Source organism: Pseudoliparis swirei, chromosome 3, assembly GCF_029220125.1.
Source record: "Pseudoliparis swirei isolate HS2019 ecotype Mariana Trench chromosome 3, NWPU_hadal_v1, whole genome shotgun sequence".
Taxonomy (NCBI): domain Eukaryota; kingdom Metazoa; phylum Chordata; class Actinopteri; order Perciformes; family Liparidae; genus Pseudoliparis; species Pseudoliparis swirei.
In genome coordinates this window covers 23,245,970-23,254,635 of record NC_079390.1, presented here as the reverse complement: position 1 = coordinate 23,254,635, position 8,666 = coordinate 23,245,970, and positions in this window count along the sequence as shown.

Sequence of the window (8,666 nt, the reverse complement as noted above, 5' to 3'; positions counted from 1 at the left end):
TATCTCCTTAGACGTAGCTCAGTGGTGGAGCGTCATGACGCTCATTCAATCAAATACTTTTACTTTTCGATTTTCTCATCATTTAAACTTACGCTATATTTTAGAAGCCAAGATTGTCGTCTTTCCTCTATACTACTTTTGTTTTAAATAATATTATGGATTTCTCTCTCTTTATCTCTGTCTATCGCTGATTCTCTCAATCAATCTCCATTTATTCCCTTTTATATGAAAATTTAATTTTATATGTAATATTTTATAAATGTAATCAACACATTCAGATCACGTGATACTTTAGGCCCATTTTAATTGGTGTATTAATTCAATTTAATACAACATATATCCTGGAAAAAGCGTTTAAGCACATGTTACATTAATAATAATAATAATAATAATAATAATAATAATAATTCAAACTTATATAGCGCTTTTCTCAATACAGAAAGACGCTTAATTACAGGATTATTATTTAGTTGCATGATTATTTCGTATTGTGTAGCTTGTGAACATTTGTTTAGTGTATTTTAAATTAATTTTTTATTTCCATTCATTTATTTACCACCATTTCAACAGTTAAATATCTTTTTTGCTGCTGGATAAATTCAATAATTTGTGGTTTTTATCTTGCTGGTAGAAAAAAGACTGCAATTTGAGTTTAGGAATATGTCATGAATTTAAATGACTAAATAATTGATTGATCTAATAAAAAGAATACAGAGGTATTATTCAGTAACAACAAGTAAAAGTGTATTTGTTGCTGTCTCGTTTGACTTCTAATCTGTTCCCAGTTCATTAAAAAAGTTTTAATTTTTTTTATTAAACCACTAAAAAACATAATTGCATCTGACAAGTATTTCTGTCAAATAAGACAAAAGTTATGGTCCAACGTAATGCTTTCCCTGAGCTTTAGGGGCGGGGCTTCAGGGTGATTGACAGGTCTGGGAGTTTTCTACATCAATGTGATTTCAGTTCAAGGAACTTAATTGGTAATTTCTTTGCTATATGAACGCTCCTTCCAACTAAGCTCCGCCCTCTTGTGTCACATCTGGTTGCAAGATAAAACAAGTTGGCGGTTCGTCCCCGTCATTAATCTTCCGGCGCGTGGACGTGTGTTTCGTGTCTTTCGGCGAACCTCGCTGAACCCGACGTTCAGAACTGACCTCCGGGGCGCTTCGGGAACCGCTCGCCATTGTTGTCAGAGCGCCGTGCGGCGGTCACGCCCCGTCACACACCCCGCTGAATACCTGGAATGAGCAACCCAGTCGGACAACACACTCACCTGCCTGTGTGCAGGCTTCCACATGTATGCACACACACACACACACACACACACATTGGCAAACCAACATCCACGCCAAAAGCTCGCCCCTTTTTCTTCTTCTCCTTTCCCCCCCGCCCCCCTTCCCTTCTTCTTCTTGGGTGGGTTGCACCTTTTTCGGCGTCACCTGTCTCCCTCTCAGTCCTCTGATGAAGGTTGGGATCCCAATTAGCCGGAGGCCGACCGCCCCGCCCAGGTGTCACGGCGGTGGCGGCGGCGGCGGCGAGTCCTATAACGGAAACTTGACTTCTTTTGTTGTTGTTGTTGTTGTTGTTGTTGAAAGGCAGTTGGGCTCAATCTTTTTTACTTCCCCTCCTCGCTTCTCGCCCTTTTTCTCCCCCGAGGCTCCGCCCACCACGGCCCCCCGAAAAAACGCTCCACGCTTTGATTCCCTTCATTTAGCGTGTCAGCGCCCCTCGTCCACCCCCGTAAGAGCTGCTCTTCAAGTCCACGAGCGCGGCCATTGAACATTTATTCTGCCTGATAAAACCCGAGTAGACATCTGAATATCTGGCCCTCCACCAAAGGATTCCTTTCTCGCAGATCCCGCGTAACGAAAGCCGGCGGAGGGCACATCGCTTGTGCGCCGATCCCCTCCTGTCGGGGGCCAGAGAGTCTTTCATCTCTAGGGGGGGGGGAGGTCTTGAGTGGCTCTCGTGTCGGCTCCGGAGCATGAAGAGGCTCAGAGGCCCAGAGTCGATACATACGTCAGCCTGAGTGGCGGCGGCGGCGGGGTCGGCGGCGGCAACGGACAAATCCTCCTTTTCCGTGATCTGGCCCCTCCGGGGATCCTGTGAAGCTCCTGGAGCCGCCGGACTCACCTTGAGCTTAATGATTTGTAGATGTATATGTACACGGAGAGAAGAGGGCTGGAACCTCCAGGGCCAGAGTTTATCTCCCGGACCTGACCCTTTGATCTGGCCCTTAGATTAACCCTGCAGACACAGAGATAGAGCCCCCCCCCCCCATCTGTGTGTGTGTGTGTGTGTGTGACAAAGACATTGTGTGTGCATACATCTGCTGTGTGAATATGTGTGTGTGTGTGTGTGTGTGTGTGTGTGTGTGTGTGTGTGTCTGGAGATGTGGTGCGCTTTGAATAACCTCAGCCTAACCTTAAGACCCTGGCAAGACCAATAAAAGCAATTTACAGCTGTCCAGCGATGCATTCCCCCGGCCTGCTGTCCCGTTCCCATGAGAAGAGGTGGCCCCCCCCCCCCCATCACTGTTGTTGTCCGATCTGTCATTAAGAAGTATTGTCTCCGACTCTCTTTCTAACAATGTCCTGAATCGTAAGCATAAACTTCCATTTGCTTTGTTAAATATTGACGCCCCAGAGGTTGGGTAATTAAATTAAATACTATGATGCAAATAAGAATATTTATTCCGATATCATAACTCAAATTTTAAAAAAGATAAATAAATGTAGAGATTGTTTATGTTGTTACAAAGTAAACCAGAGGGCGACTCCATAGAAGTCTATACTTCATGTGTTAAAGATGCATTCTCTCTCCTGACCACCAGGGGGTGACTCCTCTGGTTGTATAGAAGTCTATGCTTCATGTGTAAACGTTGCATTCTCTCTCCTCACCACCAGGGGGCGACTCCTCTGGTTGTATAGAAGTATATGCTTCATGTGTTAAAGATGCATTCTCTCTACTGACCACCAGGAGGGGACTCCTCTGGTTGTATAGAAGTCTATGCTTCATGTGTAAACGTTGCATTCTCTCTCCTCACCACCAGGGGGCGACTCCTCTGGTTGTATAGAAGTCTATGCTTCATGTGTTAAAGCTGCATTCTCTCTCCTGACCACCAGGGGGCTCCTCTGGTTGTATAGAAGTCTATATTGTGACTCTACTTCTCTCTTGATGTATTCCCTCAGTAAACATTGTAAACATGAGTTTATGTCTCAGTCTCTAGTTTCAAGTCTTCTTCTATACAGCATGATGTCATTCAGTACATTGTGGTCCAGAGGGCGGGGCTACAAGGTGATTGACAGGTTGCTACCTGTACCGTCGAGCTTCGTGGCGAGCGAGGTTCATCAGTATCCGTCATAACTCCTTTCAGGCGGAGACGAGTCGTCTGATGTTGATCTAATATCTCTCTTTCTTTTCTTCCTCCCATCTGTCAACAGCAGGCCAACATGGCCGCCGCAGCTCCCGTGCGACGCAGGAGCAGCGGCGGCGAGCAGCGGTGGGTGGTCGCCGAGACATCTCCGTCCGCAAGTCCAACGGGAGCAGAATTTCATTACAGCGAAATAAAGACATAAAGCAAACCCAGGTTTTGTCCGTTGAAGACTTTGAGCCTTTGGGTTTTGAGTAAAGTGCAAAGAACGCTGAGCAAGCGTATCAGGTTTTTATTATATCTCTGTCTTCCCAGTCTCCCATCCATGTTAACAGGGCTTCATTCAACAGAATACTTCATAACCATCACAAGCAGGCGGGATGGGAAGAGCGTAAACTTTAACACCAGTTTTACATGTTAATACCCAGTGAAGACAAATGGCTTAAGTTTCCTCTGGTAGGAATTCACCTTTGAGTTTCAGGTTTTACTAATATCCGTCTCATTGAGATGTAATCCAACGACAAACCCTAATAATGGTTCTTTATGTGGTGAACCGGAAAAAAAAAGAAGAAGAAGCTTTTTCTCTCGGCTCGCAGCTGTTTTTTAAATTGTGGCAACGAACACTGAAGAGTTCTGCAACCAAAGACGTTGAGAAACCGACTTTAACGAGACCGACAGAGCCAAGTCACGCCCTGGTGGCACGGACGGACTGAGCCTCGTTATGTAGGAGCAAAGATGCTTCTATACAACCAGAGGAGTCACCCCCTGGTGGTCAGGAGAGAGAATGCAGCTTCAACACATGAAGCATAGACTTCTATACAGCCAGAGGAGTCGCCCCCTGGTGGTCAGTAGAGAGAATGCAGCTTTAACACATGAAGCATAGACTTCTATACAACCAGAGGAGTCGCCCCCTGGTGGTCAGTAGAGAGAATGCAGCTTTAACACATGAAGCATAGACTTCTATACAACCAGAGGAGTCGCCCCCTGGTGGTCAGGAGAGAGAATGCAGATTTAACACATGAAGCATAGACTTCTATACAACCAGAGGAGTCGCCCCCTGGTGGTCAGGAGAGAGAATGCAGATTTAACACATGAAGCATAGACTTCTATACAACCAGATGAGTCACCCCCTGGTGGTCAGAAGAGAGAATGCAGCTTCAACACATGAAGCATAGACTTCTATACAATCAGAGGAGTCACCCCCTGGTGGTCAGAAGAGAGAATGCAGCTTTAAGACATGAAGCAAACACTTATATACAATCAGAGGAGTCGCCCCCTGGTGGTCAGAAGAGAGAATGCAGCTTTAAGACATGAAGCATAGACTTCTATACAATCAGAGGAGTCGCCCCCTGGTGGTCAGAAGAGAGAATGCAGCTTTAAGACATGAATTATAGACTTCTATACAACCAGAGGAGGTGCCCTTTGGTGGTTGCTGCCTGGTTTCAGTAGATGACTGCTTTCCTGTGTTTCCTTATCTTTCCTTTTATTACTTAACGATGTATCTTCATTTTTATAAAATTTTATTTATAGGTTCATAATAAATAGTGTTTACATGTATTTGAATGACCCGGGCGTGTCAATGAGGTCATCTATCAAACAAGAAGCTTTAGTTCTCTGACCGTCTCACGTCTCAACACGGTGTCGCAATCTCCCAAAAAATCAAGATGTGAACTAAACCTCTCGAGCGCCTCTCGGATCGTCCATTCCTCGCCGCTCGGGTCTCGGGGCTTTTCGACGGCGGCGTTTACGCAGCTTTGTTACACGTCCAGAACAAACAGGGGATGAGCTCTCGTTTCATCATCCGTTCAAAACCCCCCCGACCCCGCTCTGCCACTCAGAGACCCTGAACGCACATCGCCGGCCTGCCATCGCCCGTCGGCCATAAGACGGCCGGCTCTACGAAAGCCCCTCGCACCGAGAGTCATGACCGAATATATTCTGGATCTCAGACTCTTGAGCCATGTGACGCATCTTCACCCCCATCCCGTCTCTTTATATACACCTCTTCTTCTTCTTCTTCTTCTTCTTCTTCTTCTTCTTCTTCTTCTTCTTCTTCTCGCGGTGGCTGACAGCTGCGGCTACAGGCTTCATTACGTCCGCACGAAAGCCGCATTTTAAAATCATATTCGCCATTTCCCCCCTCGGCGGGGCAGGGGGGAGGGGAGAGGGGGGGTGGAGGGAGGGTGGCTGTTCGAGAAGAGGTCGAGGAAGGGGGGGTTGTGGAAGAGGAGAGCAGGAAGGGAGGGGAAAGCTCCCCAGATGAAAATCCTAAATCAGTATGCCCTGCCGCTGCAGCCGAGGCCGAGGCGGAGGATTGCGTTTAATTTATTCCCCTAAACCGGGAATCAGGCCATCAAACGGAGCCGAGCGGTCAGGTTTCTGCTCTAAATAAAGGTGAAAGAATACTATTAATACAATTACTATTAATCTATTATTACTATTACTATTAATAATAAGACTGATTATTTTGTCTATTAATAACAAGACGCCTGACTTTAACAATGTGTTTAAATTCCCGATATTCTTCATCGTTCATTGTGCAATAATCAAAGTTAAGATAAATAAAAGTAACGGTAGCAGTGCGTCTCATTTCCACTGTTTTGTTCTTAGTTAAAACACTATTTATTTATTTTTTAAAGCAGAATTAAACGGATTAAATCAGTTTTAAAAAGACGCTGCGGACGTATTAAAAACAACAATATCATGAACACGTGACTTTTTCCAGAAGGAGCCCCGCCCACTTCAAACCAGTGAGGAAGCATAAATGACAAAGAAGAGTATAGGTAAGAAGAAGAAGAAGAAGAAGAAGAAGAAGAAGAAGAAGAAGAAGAAGAAGAAGAAGAAGAAGAAGAAGAAGAAGAAGAAGAAGAAGAAGAAGAAGAAGAAGATTGAAACTCTCAAACTGCTTGAAGTCCGGATCCCGAGGAGAGGAGAGGTCACTTGTGAGCGAGTTGAAGTGCAACGCCGTTCGTCTCCACGGAGTGTTACCCAGAATGCATCATGGCGTCTGCGGGAGGAGAGCGAAACGTGTGAGTTTGTTCACTTGACTCAATCTGAAGCGTCCTCATTGAGCGGTAAACGACACGTTCCCAAAAAAATAACCAACGTGGCAGGTCACATGGGTTCACATTCAAGAAGGAGAATGTTTTGGTGCTACTGTTTTTCCAAAGCGAGGTCCGGGGACCATCGGGGGGTCACCGTGGAGGCGAAAGAAGGCCGTCGACTGCGTCCCCGACTTCCACGCGACAGCTGGAATGCATTGCATTAATTAAACTGGCAGGAAGACACAAAACGGGGGAGATAGACGTTGCTGCCACAAGAGGGCGGAGCTAACTACAACCGGAACGCCGAATGAGACATCCCGAGACGACAAAAAAAAAAGGGGTCACGATTAACTTCCCTTAACTGAAAACACACACTGCGAAAGAAAACCGGCGACTCCCACTCCGGGAAAAAAACGCTGGGTTAGCAACCTGTCAATCACCCTGAAGCCCCGCCCTGAAGCAGACCCTGCTGGTTTCATGCTGCCGCTCTCACGTCACGTCACTCCTGCAAAACCTCCACCGACTGCTTCCAAATCCACCAGGAAACACATTTAAATAATACAAACGCCGTATTCACGGTAACGCGCCGTAATCTACGACGAGCTGAGCGCCGGTAGCGGTGGCGTTCGTCATCAGACGGTTGTTGTTGTTGTTGTCGGGCTGCAGGTCATAAAGGTCGTGATATCACTTTCTCCTTATGAACACAGGGGAAAGCTGGGCAGATCTCCGATGACCAGCTCCTTACCCCCTCGCCTCCTCTCCTCCTTCATCTTCTGTTTGCTTTACTTTATTCTGTTTTTACTCCCCCCTTCCTCCCCCACTCCCTGTAATTTTTTCATGCAAAGAATAAAATGTCATCCCGCGCGGGGCTCTGGGAAAGGCGGCCCTCGGATTGGCCCTTGCCCGTACAGATGCTTTGAATTTACGGGGCTTTTCTGCCTGCGAGGAGAAGCAGGGAGGGATGGACGGGATGGATGGCGGGGGGATGGGGGGTGCAACCTGCCTGTATTTCCTGGGGATTAGGGTTCAGATGGACGCCCTCAGAGGAGGTCTCAGGTCCCGGACTCCCTGGATGGCTGGGAAACTGACCCCCATCTGACTCCGTGGGCTTCTTCTTTGTGCCCGGCCAGCTACACGAGCCCCCCGAGGATGGGACCCGGACCCCGTCCCACAACTGGGCCCGTCTACCGTACAACAGTTTATATATTAAAATTGCCAGAGAACATGAAAGACCTCGGCCGTCTGACTTTGTTGCAAAAATGTAACAATGTAACATTACATGTCATTTAGCAGACGCTTTTATCCAAAGCGACTTACAATAAGTGCATTCAACCTAGAGTACAAACCAAGAACTACAAGAACACAGGAAGCAACACTTCCTCAACTCAGTCGAACCACAAAAGCACCACAATAAGTGCCATCCCAGTGCCACTGAAATGCAAATCTGTGTTTTAATCCAGATATAGTCGGAAAAGATGTGTTTTCAATCTCAGGCGGAAGATGTAGAGACTTTCTGCTGTCCTGATGTCAGTGGGGAGCTCGTTCCACCACTGAGGAGCCAGGACAGCAAACAGTCTGGATTTCGAGTGATTAGCTCGAGGTGCAGGAGGCACAAGTCGGTTGGCTGTTGCCGAGTGGAGCGAACGTGCCGGGGTGTACGGTGTGACCATATCCCGGACGAGAATGTAACAACAATGTAACAACGTTACAACAATGTATCAACAGTTTTATAACAATGTAACAACAGTGTAACAACAATGTAACAACAGTGTAACAACAACATTACAACAATGTAACAACAGTGTTACAACAATATAACAGTGTAACAACAATGTAACGACTCCGAGGAGCTCAATGTTTTCATAACCCACAGATAAGGACCAACAAATATTACATTAAACCCAAACTGAAATAACCAGAATGAAACACTGAACACTGATTGGCTACAGAAGGCCGATGTTTTGAGCTAAAAAAGCACCAATAAAGCCTCGCGGTGCTGCTTTAAGATGAACACAGGAGCATTTAGCAGCTCGGTGGAGACCAAACACGGAGCTAAGAGCTGAGGACAAATTAATACTTCAAATGCTCTGTGTCTGCTGGACGTGTCAGAGGGAAGCTCGTTGTGATTTTGTCACGTGTCATTTCAACAACACATTTATTTTCATCGTTATCTGAAGTCTTTTCTTGTTGTGCATTAATAAGACACGCCAAAATATTCAGTTAAAATTTAAAACGTAGCGTGTCAT